At 53.4% G+C, this 17851-nt stretch overlaps 1 protein-coding gene across 1 annotated transcript in view; it reads left to right on the top strand.

Annotated features, from left to right (window-relative positions):
* The first annotated feature begins 780 nt into the window (after window positions 1–780).
* The window catches only part of EMP2 (epithelial membrane protein 2), a 34974-nt gene continuing 17903 nt past the window's right edge, over window positions 781–17851 (top strand). The window contains exon 1 of the mRNA XM_079784952.1: window positions 781–937. The gene's annotated coding sequence lies outside the window, so the exon portion shown is untranslated. The remainder of the gene's footprint in view (window positions 938–17851) is intronic.

Here is a 17851-nt window from a genome sequence, read left to right as displayed (position 1 = left end):
CCCCCCCCCCGCCCCCCGCCCCCCGCAGGTGGGGGAACCGAGGCTGGAAAGAAAGCCAGTACCTTCTTTTTTGTCATTTTCAGGGACAATAAATTCCAGGACTGTGGGTTCAGAGGCTATGGGTAGTGGTTTGTGTGAGTAGGGGGTCAGTGAATGGGGGCTCTGGAGGAACCCCAGGACTAGGTTCCCGGTGGCCCTGCCACCTCCCAGCAAGGTCGGGCTATGTCAGATAATAAAAATGCCGGTAGCTAACAGGTACTGAGCACTGACTATGTGCCAGGCACTGTGCATGTGTTCTCACTTTCAGGCCTTACAACCACCCAAGGAAAGCGGTCCCTGTGTGGAAAGAGGAGAGACCGAGGCAGGAAAGATTACAGGCAAGACCACAAAGCTAAGAAAAGTGTCAGAGAAGGGGTCCTAAAGCACGGAGTCGAATTCCAGAACCCTGTTCTTCCCCCTTCCCCAAGGGAAGAGAAGAGGGGGAAAGGGGAGGAAAGAGAAGAGAGGAGAGGCGAGGGAGCTGGGAACCTGGGAGGGTGAGTTCAACGAGGGGGACCCAGATCCAAGGAGTTTCCTTCCCACGTCTCCCGCTTCCCGCAGCTACGCTACGGAATCCGCCCTAAACTTGGCAGTGCTGCGCAGGAAGCAGGCAGGGCTGGGGCTGGGGCTGGGGTTGGGGTGCCCTCCCAGGGCTCCGGCCTTTCTCTGCGGGGTCCCCCACCCACCTCCTGCGGCCCCTCCCACTCCGCGCTCCCGGCTCCTGACATCACGCCCCGGGAGGCGGGATCGGAGAAAGAGGGGGACGTGGGGAGGAGGCTCCGCGCCACCGAGAGGGAGGAGGGAGGGAGGGCGCGCAGTCCCAGCTCAGAGCTTCAAAACAGTCCGGCTACTTCGCCTCGCGCCCCAGCCCGTCGGTCGGTCCCGCCGCCAACGCCCGGTGAGTGGGGATTGTGCCCGGGGGCCGCGCGCCCCTCTTAGGGCTCCGGGCGGTGTGCGCCCGGGAAGCGCGCGCGCGCGGGCCCTGCACGTACTGGACCCAGGGGGATCCCTGCAGTTGGTAGGGAGCAGGGTGGGGTCGAGGCCCCTCCCTGCCGAAAATCCACCCTTCCTCCGCCAGATTACGGGGACCAGGCTTCCCGCCGGTGCCCCACTCGCTCGGGACCCGGAATTCCACCTCCCCACCCCCGGACTTCTTCCTTCTCCGTGAGCGCCGGGGCAGGCGGGAAAAGTTTGGGGAGGAGTCCAAAGCTGCCCTCCTGTCGCGTGAGGGTCCACAGCGCCTCGCAGCACTGCCCCGCGCCCCCCAGAGCGCGCGGGACTGGCTGCGCCCAGGCCGGGTCAGTGGGTCGTGCGGAGTAGCGCAATCTTTTCGGCCCGGGCGGCGGCTCCGTTGCGCCCCCCTACGGCGTGGAGCTACTTTCTGAGGTCTGGGTCGGTGGAGGAGCCTCAAGGCCCTGCTTGGAGGACGCCTCCGCCCCTCCCCACCTTAGCCTTCCTGGGGCTTTCGGGGCTTTTAGGGCCCGCCCATGGGTTCCAGAGAAAGAGGGATCGAGAGTTCAGGTGTGAATTATAGAGGGTGCTGAACACACTCCCATGAGGTCCTCATTTGGGGCCCTCCTGGGAACCTCAAAGAGGGAGACTAGTCTTGGGCACCTGGACCTGAGGGAGGCCCCACAGAGGAAAGCCCTCCCTCCCAGGCCCCACAACCCACTCCTGACTTTGGAACGAGGCTGGCAGCTTAGTTTCAGGTTTGGGGTTAGGGGCACTGCCCCCTCCCAAGCTCAAAAATGTGTACGTGGGATTGGCAGTGGCCGTGGTGGTGTGATCTTGTAACTTATCTGCGTCGGAAATGCAGAGACCAGCCTGAAAAGTGACAGCCAATGGCCTTGGCGAGGGCCTTAAACGAGCAGCCCAAATACTGGGTGATTCCACTCCCGTGAGGTGCCCTAGCACAGGCAAGTTCCTAGGCGCAGAAAGTAGAGTAGAGGCTACCAGGAGCTGGGGAAGGGGAGTGGGGATTATGGCTTAATGGGGGCAGAGTTTTTGTTGGGACAGGTGAAAACCTTTTGGGTATAGATCGTGGTGATGGTTATATGACATTGTGAATGTATTTAATGCCACTGAATTGCACACTTGTAGGTGGTTAAAATATTATGTACATTTTATCATAGTGTTTTTTAAAAGCCTTCAGCCACTTCTACCCTGAATCGGTTAGAAATCCCAGAAGCGCTCACTGTTGCTGGCCACTTCTCCCTGGAACTTGGCCTTGGGATGAGGAAGTGGACGGAGGATGAGGAAGGGGCTGGAGCCTGGTTTCCCCAGGAGTCCTCAGGGACAGAGATGGAAACCGAAGCTGGCGGAGCCTTTGCGGCGCTGGGCGCCCACGCGCTCCCGTTCTCCCAGAGCCTCTCGCTCCTAGATGCGGAGCCTGGCTGAGACTGCCAGTCAGTAGTTCAGGTCCCTGAGCTAGGAATGCCCAGAGCCAGACTTGGAACCTCCACCTGCACCCCCTCCCCTGCAAGACCTCCCCTTTGCTCCACCTGGAGATGTCCAGGTGGGTTGTGGAGAATGGGGGAGACCCTTCTGGAGAAATCAGGGCCCAGATGCCAAGCCCACAGCCTAGGGAGGGGTGTGGGGGTGGCAGCAAGGTGCAGAACCTGTTTTCCCACTGCGGGTTTTGGATCTGCCACCTCTACCCCCGCCTGGACTTGGGGAGTGGGGGTGGGAGGCCCAGAGCAGGCCACACAGCCTGGAGCTGCCGCTGGCCGTCCTGTGAGGAAATTTTGATTCGCCTGAAATCCCGGGACAGGTGTTTGTGCCTCAGAGGTGGCCAGCGGGGTGGGTGAGGCCAGGGCCAGGCAGGGAGTTTGGGAGCTGACACTGTGCTTCCCCTCCCAGAGGGGAGGGGCCGTGCCCTCTCTGGCTGGCAGGGCCCCAGATCAGGGCACACTCTTGAGGGTCAAGCAGGTCTCCCTGGCATCTAATTGTAAATACAGGGTGCATCCATTCAGTCCTCCCTGCCACCCCCTTCCCACTACACGCACAAGTCATTTGTAAGGCCCTTTCTTCCTGGAATGTAAGCGTGTTTCACCTACATATCCTTTCTCTGTCTCACACGATATCTCTTTCACAGGAGCTCAAACCGCGTGCATGTGGCACACTCTCCATTTCCCAGCTACGGGCGATGGATTGAGAGGGAGGCTCAGCTGGCCAGTGTTTCATCCCAGGCACATGCCGCCCTGCCCTCTGGGGCCTTCCTGGCTGACGGGGGCAGGGTGAAGGCCTCTCTTTGTCATAGTCAACCCCGCCAGACATGGCCAGGAAGGGAAGTCTGTCGAGACAAAAACATAGGAATGCCTTTCCAGGCCAGATGGGATGGCAGTGGACTGCTGGCTGGTTGGCGGGGTTTGTTTGGGAGGCAGGAGTCCAGCCACCTTCCTGGGGGGAGCAGAAAATTGTGTGTGTTGCAACATGTGGTTGCTGCACCGGCTCTGTGGACAAGTGGGGCCTGTGACATAGGCTCTGGGGCTAACGCGGGGTGGGGGTGGTGGCAGCATCACCCAAAGGTGAAGTGGGGTCCCCGGCATTGGGACTGGGGAGCAGAACCCTTCCAGAAGAGGCAGTTAAAGGTCAGGTCGGCGGCCGGACTCCTGTGTGGGAGCCCCTCGGGGATGTCTTACTGGGTTTGGAAAAGCGGGCGATTGGCAGCAGCAGCTGGAATGGGGAAAGAGGACAGCTGGCACCATAGCCAGGACGAGAGGCCTGACTCTTGGTTGTTGGCTTCAGCTTGTCCAGGGAAGGAATGGGGGCCTGGGAGGGGTGTGGCTGGAAGAGGAGGCCCCCATTCCCCCCCCCCCCCCCCAGGAGTGGTGCAGCCTGGCTTCCCGCAGGAGTTACTTGAAGACTGCAGTTTCGGCAGGACCAACTTTGGCGGGAATCGGCAGATGCATCTGGCTCTTGTTAGGGACAGGCCGAAGGGGGAGGCTAAAAATATCTGAGGCGGAGCTGCCACCCAGCGTGAGCGCAGGGCTGGTAACCTGATACCCCCGGTGGGGGCGCTGGTGGCGACTGTGACGTTGTTCTGTGCCAGTCACTTGGGCTCTCCCAGGCAGCAGAGCCTTAGGTGGACTCCTGGAAGGGGTGAGAGCTCTCAGCATTCAGGGCAGCCGTGGACCGAGATCGGAGAGTTTCAGGGGCACAACCGCCTTAGATCATCCCATTGTGACAGCAGCCGGGCCACTCCGAGAGGTGGAGTGACTGGCCTACAGTCACCCAGCACTTGGCTGCAGGTTCATCTCTGTACCAACGTCGTAAGATCTGTAAGACACGGTTGAATCTTTTTAAAAAGAGCAAAGCAATATGTGGGGAAATATGCTATTTATATAGCAACAAACAAGTACTAGGTGTATTTCATCTGTATTCCTGTAACTCATACGTATTACGTGTATACAAAGAAAAATGTCTGCGAGGATTTATCAAAATAGATTGAAGTGGTTGCCTCTGGTGAGAGGTGTGGAAGGCACGGGCACAGGGACTCCACTCTTATCTACAACAGAATATGTTCATGGGTTACTTGTGTACCTGAAGTTCAGTAATAATATAGGCCATTTTGCAGGGGTGAGGGTGGGGAGCTTTAGAAGATGGACTGCATGGTGGAGGCTCTGGACAGAGTCTAGGTAGGGCTGTGCAGTAATCCAGGGACACGTAATGGGAGCTTAAAGCCGGAGGTGCCATCCAGTCCCCATGGAACGTTGCCCCCATTGTGGACACCTCATGGGTGTGATGGGTTTCCCATCTGGGGTCTGGGTGCTGTTACTAGACAAGTGGCGGGCGGGGCAGAGGGGAGCAGTGAGTACCCTTGGGGTGTGTTAATAGCGCCACCATGAGGTCCTCGGCAGGGTGTCCTGGAGACCACTGGGAGTCTGGGCTGGGAAGAGAATTTGGAGGCAGACCTTTTTGAGAGCAGGGAAGAATGACTTAGATTTTGCCAGTGTTTGTTTGTTTTTTAAATATATTCTTTATTGATTTCAGAGAGGAAGGGAGAGGGAAAGAGAGATAGAAACATCAATGATGAGAGAGAATCATTGATCAGCTGCCTCCTGCATGCCCCCTACCAGAGATTGAGCCCACAACCCAGGCATGTGCCTTTGACTGGAATCGAACCTGGGACCCTTCAGTCCGCAGGCCGGTGCTCTATCTACTGACCCCAACCGGCCAGGGCAGATTTTGCCAGTGTTATCAGCAGCAATGAAAATAATGGTCCTGCTGTTATTATGGCATTTATAGGATGCAAAGCAGTGTACTGGCCACGTGCTTTACAACCTTTATCTCATTTAAAGTGAGTAACCACCCCCTGAGGTAGGGACTCTTATCCCTGCTCTATAGATTTAAAAAATGGAGTCCTAAAAATGTGGCTTAAACACGCACCGTGACTGTGTTGGGATTTGAATCCAAGTCCGTGGACCCCACAGACTCTGTTCCATTGGACGTGCTTCGGTCCCGTCCCTCTCTTTAAAAGCAGATGTGTGTGCTCTCCTCTTGAAGCAGCCCTGGTCCTTTGGGCCAGGAAGGTTCCTTGCTGCAGATGTTCTGGTGAGTGCCCGGGAGATGAGCATTTCTCATCCAGAGGCGGCCATCTCGGCCCTGAAGGTCCCCGCAGCAGCCCGATCACAGAGAACAGGCGCCCACCCCCAGGAGAAATCCTGCTTTCCACGGGAACCCCCTGTCCACATGGCCTTGGGTTCCATTGTTTCTGATGGTCTTTGCGTAAGAGAGGCCAGAGCTGCTGGTGCGGGGACCCGCCTGTCGAGTTCACAGGATGTTTCCAGCACCCAGCACAGAGCTAAGCATGCAGTAAGCGCTTAGTAGATCTGTGTTCACCTGACTCACTGATAGAAGGAATCACCCTGGGTCTTAGGCAGCTTCCTGCTTTCCAGCCAACCCCAGTGAGGGGCCAGCCAGAGGCTGCAGGGGCCGGGGAGGGGAAGGGTTTTGGGAAAGGTTGGGGACCGTGAGAGAGAATTAGGATCGGCAGCTGTTCCCTCTCCCTCCTGCCATTGGCTCTGCCTGGAGCCGTGACAGGCCCAAGCGGTATGGTCAGTGTCCATTTATATCAACATGACATGGGGTCACATTCTTCTAAGACCAGAAGAGGCTTAATCTTCGACACACTCAGAGTGTGGTCTGCACACCCACAGGCATTTGGAGGTGAATTATGTGCAGGCGGTGCTCAAAACTGCAGCACGCTCATATTTATTTTAGAGTATATTACTAAAACGTCAGTCATTGGCAAGTGATACTGATTTTCCATTTATGGCATAAGACACATTTTAAAGGGAATCCAATTAAACTGATGTGCTTTAATGATAATTCTGGGCAATGAACAGTACAGTTGGTACACAGACGGACAGAAAGGATAATGGTGGCCGTGTTGACACTATTAGTGTCCCACCTGGTCCCCTTGGCTGGCTGAAGGGCCCACCCCCACCCCCAGCTGTGATGCTCTCAGCTTCCCCTTCTCCTGAGAATTTCAAGAAGCCCCTGACCCAGAGATGTCTGGGAAGTTATGCGCCCGCTCCCCGGGAGTGAGAGGAGGACGCTGAGCCTTCCTCTCCGCCTGCTCCCTGGAGGTTCTTCAGTCTTCACCCCCTCCCTGCTCTGGGGCTTCCTGGATGCCAGGCACTGTGCTGGGCATCAGGGACACAGCAGTGACCAAACAGACATAAATCCCTGCCCGCAGGGTGCTTCCAGTCTAGAGGGATGAGACCAAAAAAGTGAATAGAGAGCAATAGGGAAATAGCAGATGATGTTCAGCGATTTGAAGAAAATAAAACAGCAGTCACTTCGATGGGATGGTCTGGGAAGGCTTCTCTAAGAATGGGGACTTTGGAGTTGACGCTGAACACAGAGAAGCAGCTAGACACCCCAAGATCTAAGAACGTCCCCGAAAGGGAGTATTGCTCAGCAAACATCCTGCTGCCCTGAGTGGGAAGCAAGCTGGGCCATTTGGGGAGAAGGAAGGGGCACTAACTAAGGTTTGGGGTACTAGCCCATCCCCGATTTCATTTGGCCACTCTGTGAGGGCCGGGACTGGGTGGTCCATGTCCTCATGTCCTCGAGTAGTGCCTACTGTATACCCTCTATACTCAGGACACCCTGGAAAGTGAGGGGCTGGCTCAGTCGCAGGCCTGGGTGTGGGTGGTCGGTTGAGGGTGTGGGACGAGGATGTCTGGCCTCTGGGCCGTGCGGTTTCTACCTTCCCTTTCACACCAGGGCTGCCAAGGGCTCTCAGGTGTCCTTGTGTGTCAGCCCCAAGGGCATGGAGGTGTTGAAATACCAGCCCCCAGGAAACTCAGAGCTCCCCCATTTTATTCTCTGAAATCTCTTTTTAAATGAGTTTTTTCAATCGTACAATTCAGTGTGTTTTAGAGGCGCCGCAGCCAGGTGTGACCATCACCAGCGTCCATTTGGGAACATTTCATCGCCTCATAAAGAAACCCTTTCGATATCCCACCCTATTTTCCCATCCCCCTCAGCCCTGGTCAGTCACTAACCTTTCTGTCTGTATAGCTTTGCCTCTTCTGAACATTTTATATAAACAGAATCATACACTATGTGGCCTTTTGAGTCTAGCTTAGTTCACTTCGTGTAATATCTTCAAGGTTCATCTGTGTTGTAGCATATCTATTAGACTTGTTATGTCCTAAGTCTGTTACATTGTATGGACTTAACACATGTTGTTTATCCATGCATGAGTGGATGGATGGATGGGTTGTTTCTACCTTTTGGCCATGGTCCATAATGCTGCTGTATACATTTGTGCAAGTTTTTGTTGGACACGTGTTTTCATTTCTCTTGGGTACATACCTAGGAGTAGCAGCGCTGGGTCATGTGGTCACGCCGTGTAGTTGGTTGAGGAACAGCCAGACTGTTTTCCACAGTGGCTGCACCATTTCACAGTCCTACCTGCAGTGTAAGAGCATTCTCATGTCTTCATTTTCACTCAATGCCCCGTCCTGTCCTGGTTCCCTACGAAGCTTCCACTGGTGCAGGTCTAGAGCAGCTCCTGGGTTCGGGGCTCCTGGATCTAAGTGAGGCCCCCCTGAAGGTCTTGGGACAGGCTGGGCGTGGAAGGAAGGGAAGGCCTGTGCTCTGTGGTTCCCTGGGAGGGGACCACCGGAGGCAGAATTGGAAATCAATGGATTCCTGCAGGGTGGGGGTCGTGATGCTGGAGTGATTTTAGGTGGTGCTGGATACGACATTAAACAATGTTAAATCGCTCAGGGAGAAAGTGGTTCCCCCTTTTTTTTTTGTCTTTAAATGTTTTTATTCTATCAAAGGGAAACTTTGTTGCTGCTAAACTCTTGATGCCTCTTTGACTCTAGTTTTGTTTTGTTTTTTCTTTCACCAGACAGGGCAGGTCTTCAGCTCAGCCCTTCTGCAGACAGCAGCATTGAACCAGAACTTGTGAATTTTGGAGGGGTTAGCGGAGGGGCCATTTATTTTACAGTCAATCTCAATCTCTATTTGTGGCAAGTGGTGCCAAGTTTCCGTTTCCCAGGAGCCAGATTTCTTTTTCTTTTTAACTGGTTTGGCTCAGTGGATAGAGCGTCGGCCTGTGGACTCAAGGGTCCCAGGTTCGATTCTGGTCAAGGGCATGTACCTTGGTTGCGGGCACACACCCAGTAGGGGATGTGCAGGAGGCAGCTGATCGATGTCTCTCTCTCATCGATGTTTCTGGCTCTCTATTCCTCTCTGTAAAAAAATCAATAAAATATATTTTTAAAAATTAAAAATATGTTTTTATTGATTTCAGAGAGAGGAAGAGAGGGATAGAAACATCCTATATAATAAAGAGCTAATATGCTAATTAGACCGAACAGCTGAACGACCATCCCAACGACCTTCCAGATGAAGCCGGGGCTGCGAGGGGCTGTGAGGGCCGGCCAGGGCTGTGAGGGCCGAGCCCTTTGCACGAATTTCGTGCATCGGGCCTCTAGACAATAATAAGAGAGAATCATCAATCAGCTGCCTCCTGCATGCCCCCTACTGGGGATCAAGCCTGAAACCCTGGCATGTGCCCTGACCAGGAATCAACCTGTGACCTCCCGGTTCATGGGTCGATGCTCAACCACTGAGCCACACCGGCAGGGCCAGATTTCTTTTTAAAACACATGTATTCCTGTTAAATAGTGGGTTTATTTTAAGACAAAGATGACGTGAAATCCTTCAGGGATACCTCGAGAGGGTGGTAGGCAAATGACTGAGGTTTGGAAAACCGTGCTCTAAAGCTGAGGGCCCCCAAAACCAGATGCGATGTTGGGAAGTGGCGAGGTCCCCAGTCCGGGGGCACGTACGGGTGGAAACTGGATGCTATAAAAATAACCCAGGCAGAGGCTATGAGTCAGGGTGGCTCTGCACGACCACACCATGCCTTTCGGCTGAGACTGCATGAGTTCGCAGTTCTCATTGTGTGGGGTCAGTGTCCCAGTTCCATGGCTGGACAGTGCCAGAGCTGCAGACACAATGTCATCAGAGGTGCCCCAGTTGGAAAGGGGAGGTGTTGGGACTGCCTTTCTTTCTAGCAGGGTGACCTCACAGGCCTCCAGGCATGCCAACGGGCAATGGTACCGTGTGATTTCAGGTTCACGGGGCTAGCTCCCCAGCTGGCTCAGTGTCTGCCCTGCTCTTGAGTGTTTCACGGCAGGCGTCCCTTCCTGTCAGTCCCTCCAAGCCCCCAGGTAAGGGGCAGGACCTAGCTGCCCTCAGGTTACAGAGAGGTGCTGTGTTAGGCAGGGTTCTCTAAGAAACTGAACCAATTGGTGTGTATTATAAAGAGAGCTTTACTGTAAGGAATTGGTTCACCCAAGTATGGAAGCTGGCAAGTCCAAAATCTGCCAGGTAGGCCGGCAGGACCTAGGGAAGAACTGGTATTGCATTTCCAGGGGGAAGGTCGGCTTTTTCGTTGTCTTCAGGCCTTCAGCTGATTGAATGAGGCCCACCACATCATGGAGGGCAGTCTGCTTTTCTCAGTGCGTGCCAATTTAAATGCTAATCTCATCCAAGAAACACCCCACAGAAACACGGTGGCCCAGCCAGGTTGACACATAAAATTAATGATCACAGGTACTTTAGGTGGGCCAGACACACAGCATTAAATAAAATAGAATCTTTCAAATACTCCCTTTAAAATTCCCTTCTAACCCTCCAAGGAGAAACTCTCAGTTTTGTGCAAATGTGTCTTTAAAACTTCTGAAACACGTGTGACATCCTGTTTCGGCAAAGAGAGAGAGAAGCTGGCCGGGACTCACAGCTCTCAGCAGCAGCAGTTTCTAGCTGGAACCTAATAACACTGTTTTGTTTTCATTGTATTTCTCTTCCCCAGCACCACCTACTTAGGGCAGCAACGGCTGCCTTTCCATTTTCAGTCTTGATATAAGGTTTCCTTTTATAAAGATGTGAGTTTTAAAATCAGTTACTAGTAATACAGGTGGTACACAGATAGGCCTGACCTTCTGAAGGTGGTGCCGGGATGACGGATTTGGAAAACATTGACGTAAGCATCGCGGGGACGGTGCCTGAAATATCCCCTAATTTTCCGCACATCTCGAGCTTCCTGTTGTCTGTTTCCCTCCGGGAGACAGCTCTGGTGGTCATTTCCACTTGGTGGCTGCCACCTGAGAGTGGTGGCAGAGGACAGGAAGAGAGAACCTGGCTGTTGGGGAGGAGAAGGGACTGGGGTGGCAATTCTAAGAAACGTCACTGAGATTCTGGTTGTGATTGGTGCATGTACTTGTTATATACAGATGCTGTTCTAAGCATGTCCACTCTGTTATCACCCAACAGTCCTAGGAGGGAGGTGTGCCATTGTCATCCCCATTTTACAGATGAGGAAACTGAGGCAGTGAGTGGCCAAGCTGCTGGGCCACGGTCCAGTCTGGCTCCATCTGAGCTCTCACTGAGTTTTGTACACATTACTTCCTGTTGGTCTTCCCCCCCTTCTTCCCCTTCCTGTGTGAATTTACTCGGTGGTGGAGGCCTGGCTTCCTGGTCTTGAGGCTCCTTGGGCCTGGCTGAGTTGTAGGCAGTGATTCCTGGTCCCTCACTTGCTGGCAAAATCCATCTATAAAAAGGACAACTCTTGTCACTTGGGCTGTTAAAGGGAGTGCCGCTGCTCTGCGGATTACATGAAAGTCACTAATACAAGGTGCTCTGTGGCGGAAAGAATATTCCTAACCCGGTGGCTGTGAGGATGGGAACACCCTGAGTCTGACACCTGCCTCACCCCTAGCCACCTAATCCGAATCCACCTCACCCCACACTGACATGTGCGCCTGCAGATACAGTATCAACCCTCTCTGGGCTGGGCTGTGTGTTTGCCGGGCGGCATAATTACAGGGAACTCCTGGGATGACAGCAGGCAGCAGGGAGCTCTTTAATTGAGGGGGTCAGGCAGCAGTCATTGGCAGAATGGTGGTTATTAGCCCTTTTAAGAGCTGCCCAAACTAGCAACATTCAACAAGTATGTGCTGAGTAACCTTGGGCACTGGCAGTATGAAGATGAGTAAGACGGGGTTTCGGTCCTTGAGGAACTCTGAGTCTCACAAAGCAGTGTTTCCCCCTGTATCAGTCCGCACTTGCTGTGTAACAATCCACCCTGGAATGCAATGGCTTAAAACAGAAAACATTTATTTAGTTCCTGATTCTGCAGGGGGGCCGTGTGGGCTTGGGTCAGCTGGGGGCTGGCTGGGTTAGGGCGGCCATCTCTGCTCATGGAGCCTCTGGCCCGCGTTTTCTCTTGGGGAAGGGACTCCAGGCACTTGAGAAACAGTTCTTCCTTCTTTTACTGTCAGACTTGGAAGAAAAGTCTAGCTCCTCTCTTGTCTTCTTCTTAGCTCTGTAGCTCCTTGGAACCTGGTTCCTTTAGTCCAGGGGTCCTCAAACTTTTTAAACAGGGGGCCAGTTCACTGTCCCTCAGACCGTTGGAGGGCCGGACTATAGTTTAAAAAAAACAACTATGAACAAATTCCTATGCACACTGCTAAGTCGGCTGCTAAGCAGGACAGGCAGCGGCGGCAAAAACACCCGGCGGGCCGGATGAATGTCCTCGGCAGGCCGCATGTGGCCCGCAGGCCATAGTTTGAGGACCCCTGCTTTAGTCATTCATTCAACACACATTTACTGAGCACACCCGGGCACTGTGCCTTCCTGTAGAAACATGCCAGGTCCCGGACCCCAGCGGGAGAGGCAGTAATGCCCAAGTTAACAGCCACAGGAGAACCAGCAGGTCGCAGGGAGGAAAATAAAGAAGGGCCTTCGTTCACTTCACCAAAATTATTACCAAGTTTGCCTATGAGCTCATTTTCCATCATGATGGGTTTTTTCCTAACCCTCCTCTCTTGCCGTCTTGTTTCCTCCCCACACTGAGCCCACATCGCTGTCTCCTTCGCTGGCCTTTCCTCCCCACCTCTGCTCTCGGCCAGCACTTTCTCCCGGGTAATACTTTATATCTACCCGGGCTTTTGTCTCCCACGCACACCCCCATGACCCTGGGTTTCTGTTCCCAGCTCCCGTTTTCTCCTGAGTGACAGTCCCGCCCATATTTCCAACTGCCCAACCCCTTTCCACCGTTGTTAACCAGGCATTTCTAAAGCCCTCGTCCTTCCAGTGCTGCTCCTGCCCCAGCCCAAGTGCATCCGTGGAACCAGCATCCACTCTGGCACAGGCAGACGGCCCCCAGGGTCCCCTGCCCGCCCCTCAGCCCACGCAGGTCCTGGTGATTCTGCCTGCTGAGGAGCTCTCCATCTCTCCCTTCTGCCCACATCCCTGTCCTGCCTTAGTCCAGACCCTCATCATTTCTCCCCCTGCCTGCTCCAGCGGCTCCCCAATTCACTTCCTTCTAAACCGTCTGCCGGACTGTGGGATGTTTTGCTTTAGAGGTGGATCTTGTTACTTTCCTGCCTGAAAATCTTCCCCATCTCCCACTGCGTCCAGGGTGACACGCAGACTCCCAAGGCCCGTTAAGTTCTTGCCCAGCATAGATCTGGCTCAGCCCGGGGCCCAGCCCAGCACACACCCTCCTCACACTGGTCAGGCTTCTGCGCCTCGAAGCATTTGGCTCCGTTTGCCTACAACACCCCGTCCTCACAGCCCTGCCTGCCCATCCTGACACCCAGCTCCGATGTCACTCCCTCTGAGAAGCCCTGATGACGCTGCCCCCCCACCCCCCCGGCACAGGGCTAGTCACACCTCCCTCTGTGTTCTCCCAGCACACATGTCATCACAGCGTGTTCATTTATTGGCACACACTTGTTCTTCTTGCACCTGAGTGCTCCCCAGGGACACAGAGCCTGCCTTACTCATCCGTGTATCACCGGGCCCCGGGCGTGGCCAGCACTCAGTGAATGCTCATTGGGTGAATACTTGCTCCGTTTAAAAACGGTGAGTGACAGGCTGGTAATCAGAAGGCTGGGGTCTGAGCCCTGGTTCCCCACCTGCTAACTGAATGATGTGGCTAAATCCCTTAGTTTTAATGTGTCACCTGCAAAATGCATCATAGTCCTTGCCCATCCTTAGGACTGGCCACCTCGCTGACAAGTGTTCCTCCTGCGCTCGGCGAAGGGAGGCGCTTTCAGGACTCACGGGTGACTCTGTTCTCTGCGTCCCTTGTCCCCAGCCTGCTTCATGTGTGTCCCCCTTCGTGGAGCCCGGAGCAATGATATGTAGGGGTGACCAGCATCCAGAGCCACGTGTGGCCCCAGGATTTTGGACTGATCTCCTCACCAAGCCTGAAAGTAACAGCACCCTACAAGGGAAGAGAAACTGAGATGTAGACAATATGGTGGTTTCTCTGGTGGCTGATTGCCTAGGTTCAAATCCCAGCTCTAGCCTTTCCTAGCTCTGTGGCCTTGGGGAAGTTGCTTAACCTCTCTGAACCTTATTTTCTTTACCTGTAAAATGAGGCTAATTATAGCCCCTTGCCGGTTTGGCTCAGTAGATAAAGCGTCAGCCTGTGGACTAAAGGGTCCTGAGTTTGATTCCAGTCAAGGGCATGTACCGCGGTTGCAGGCTCCATCCCTGGCCCTAGTCGGAGTGTGTGCAGGAGGCAACCAACTGATGTGTCTCTCGCACATTGATGTTTCTCTCTGTGTGTCTCTCCCCCTCCCTTCCACTCTTTAAAAATCAATGGAAAAAATATCCTCAGGTGAGGATTTAAAAAAAAACAAAAAATGAGGCTAATTATAACAGTCACATCATAGTGTTTTCCCGAGGAACAAATAAGTTAATACATGTGGAGAGCTTAGAATAGTGCCTGGCACACACAAGGCAGTAAATGTTGGCCATCACTGTTGTTGATGTTGTGTTATTATTATTTCAGTGGCTGAGAGAGCCAGGGCTGAGCAGGCAGAACCATTCTCTGTGGCTTCTGCCCTGAAGCACTGCCAAACCCCAGTGTCCTGCCTCTTGTCATTTCTGGACGGAGCCAAGAGTTGTCTTTGTGCCCAGAAGCCCCAGCCACAGTGAGCACAAAGCCGGCCAACCCAGGGCAAAGGGGCTTCCGCCATCCCCAGGGCATCTCAGACATCTGGCTATTTCGGGCTGGCTGCTGTCTAGATAGCAGGGCAGGAGGCTGGGCTGACCTCTGCCTTCCTGAAACAGAGGCCAAAGCCACTGTCCCCTCCGAGGGCTGTGGGCGGTGGGAGCGGCCGAGGCTCCCGCCAGCTGGGGGTTGAACTGCCAGCTCCAGAGTGGGCCTGGGAGTCTCCTTGGCAGTGTGGCCTGGGCAGCCGCTGGCCGGCCGACCTTCCCCAGGACAGGGCCCAGAGCTTCCCTGGCCTTTTGAACCTGGGAGCTGTGGACGGAGCACTTCCGGGTTGGGGGCAATGGCCCTGCCCTCCAGATGCCAAACTTCTCAGGTCTGTTTGAAAGGCTCCAGGATTGTCCTTTTGCCTACAGTTCCTGGAAAAGGCTCCACTCAGGCTGAGAGTGGGCCGTGGTGTAAATTGTGGGAAGAACTCCCAAGGGTGGGAATAGAATCGGGGGGCCGAGTGGTCACCTTAACAGCGTGTTCTCTCCCCTCAGGAAGGCAGCTGGCTCACGCTTGTTCCCTTGCAGGAAAGAGAGCGGGTGCCAGAGCAGCTTCCTGTTAGCACCAGCAGGCAGGGCTGAGCCTCCTGCTGGGGAGATTTGTGTTTCTATGAAGGGATGAGAGGAGGGGACCCCTACACTGCCAGTGGCAGGCCTTTGGCCTTCTCTCTACCTGTAAGACCATTAGCAGTAAATCAAGTCAGATGGAGGCCCGTTGAGTCACCAGCAGAATTTTCTCCACACCCAAGGCTAGATGTGCAATACACACACACACACACACACACACACACACACACACACACACACACTGCAAGCAATTGGACCAAGGCGTAGTAGGACAGCACCTCTACTTAGGGGGCAGCAAGGAAGTGGCAATTCTTGGTGTATCCTGTTTGCCATCTGAGATCTAGATGGACATTTCTGGGGAGTACTGCCAGCCATCGCCTTAGAACTTGACATTCAGGGAGCCACAAATACTCCATTCTGCGTGCAGAATTTCCATGGCCCCACCTACATCTCCCAATGCTCCTCCTCCTCCTCCTCCTCCTCCTCCTCCTCCTTTTCCTCCTCCTCACCCCTGCTTATCCCAGACTCATGCCCAAAGGAAATGGAAGCCCATCTGCTGCTCCTGTTCTGATTACTGATTCTTTCTCATTTTAAGAAAGAATTTAAACAATAATTTCTAATATCCTGTGCTCTGTACTCTTTTCTGTGGTTATTTTATGGGGATTGTATACAACGGTAGGCATTCAGTCTGAAGATCCTCTTCCATGGTTCCTACAAGGCACCTAAACCGAGGTTGGGGAGTCCAGGTACAGTGCCCCGCCAGACCCACCTGAGTTTCTGGGTGGAGAGAGGGTGTGTTGTAACAAATTTAGAAAACAGAACGTAGTCCATTCTCCCATGTCAGAATGAATCCTTTCAGTGACTAAAGAGCCAACATTCAAACCAATCTCAGAGGAGGTTAATAAAGACAACGCATGCTCCAGTTTGGCCAGTGAGCCAATAGATTTAAAAAGGCAGGAAGCTCTATTTTTAGTCCAAATGAAGACTGAAACATCCTTCTTCGTCAAGCCCTTTCTTAATTAGCCCAGTCATATCCCAGTTTAGCTAATGGGCGCGCCCAGATCTCTCCTGCCTGGTGCAGAGCTTGAGGTAAATCCAGCCAAAGGAACAGAAACAACAATGACGCTGCCTGTCCTCTCACCTGGTTTTAACTAGGCCACCGTGTGACTTCCATTAGGCCCTAAGCATGTGGGCAGGTAAGAGAGGCATAGAAAAGTGTCCTGGATTTGGAAAACCATAGATTGGTGTCCCGGCTTTGCAAACGTTGGCAAATCACCTGAAGCCTTTGTCAGCCTCAGTCTGTCATCTGTAAAATGGGGATAATGATACCTCACTCTGCCAGCTTCACGGAGGTGACGTGAAGATCCAACACAAGACAGGCTGTGTAAACTGTAGCTCGACCTTTAATCAGAAGGAGCCTCGTTTCGTGTGGGATGAGTCCTCTTGGGCATCCCCTCCCCAGGGACCTGTTTTATCTCCTTTATCTCTTGGGGTTATGCCAGCATCCTGTGCCCTGGCCACAGTTAGGAGCGAATCTGCTAGTCTTCCCTGGAGAATGCTTGTCTTACTTGTTCTGTGGCAGCAGCAGCTGCTGAGGTTGCACATGGCGGAGAGCAGAGGAGGACGGAGTTAGAGAGGGCCTGGCTGGGTCAAGTGCACTGGGAAAGATGAGTCTAACACGGGCTTGCAAGTGAAACCGTGCGTTTGCCCAGCATCTGGGATTCTGCCATAGGAGACTTGGGATGATAAAAAAATATGTATATATGGAAAGCACTGAAGAAATGTGGATAATAGATGGAGCCACAGAGAGAGAGAACAGGGAACTAGCTAGAGAAAAGAAGAGTTTTGTAAGAAGAGTGCAATCATAATACACTATTTGGCTCTGCAGCGAACAGCCAACGTGGTCATAATGCAAATGACACATACGGATGTGAGTATGACAAGACCGTATTGGGATGACGGGTGAGGAAACTCTCCTCTAGGCAGGAAGTCAGTAATGTTTACAGTAGATGAATCTGGAAATAGAAGTGCATGAGTGTTGTTGGGAAATATGGAACTGGGGAGGGAAAGACAGCGAAAAGGTTAAGTGTTTCCCGGGATCAGGACTGGGGTGGGGCAGAAGGCTGTGGTTTTTCATCCTATGCCTTTTGGTTCCATTATCCTTTTCATTCTTAATCAGCCCATGTACTATGTAGATCAAAGCATATTTTTTTAAAAGAGAAGTTCTGCCAATCGTAAGACTGATTTCTAGACAGGAACTGGAGAAGCTCATCTGGTGCGGCCTCCCACCTTTGGACAGGTAAACGCCCAAACCCAGGTGGCCTCTTACCACACCCTGCTTGGCACCAAAAGAAAAACAGCCTGGTTTGAACTGTGCTTGAGAGTGACAGAGACTTTTGGGAAATGGTCATGGACTGTTGACGGATCATCATGCGCCCTCTAGGGGTCTCCCATCGAGGTTGAAAGGGAAACTGGAGAGGGGCCAGGAGACACTCCAGTCCTGGCCTTGCCCTCGTTTCGCTGTGGGACTGAAGCTAGTCATGGCCTCCCAGTTCCTGTTTCTGGGCAATCAGAGCGCTGAGTTTTCCAAGGGCCTTTACAATTCTACATTTCCCCAGAGGGAAAGTGACAGCTTCTGTGCGCTGGGCACAGCAGGGGACAGAGGGAGAGACAGATAATAGACAAGTGAACAAATAAG

This window comes from Cnephaeus nilssonii, assembly GCF_951640355.1.
Source record: "Cnephaeus nilssonii genome assembly, chromosome: 2".
NCBI lineage: Eukaryota > Metazoa > Chordata > Mammalia > Chiroptera > Vespertilionidae > Cnephaeus > Cnephaeus nilssonii.
The sequence above is the reverse complement of the archived record's forward strand: the minus strand, read 5'-3'. Positions and strand labels throughout refer to the sequence as shown.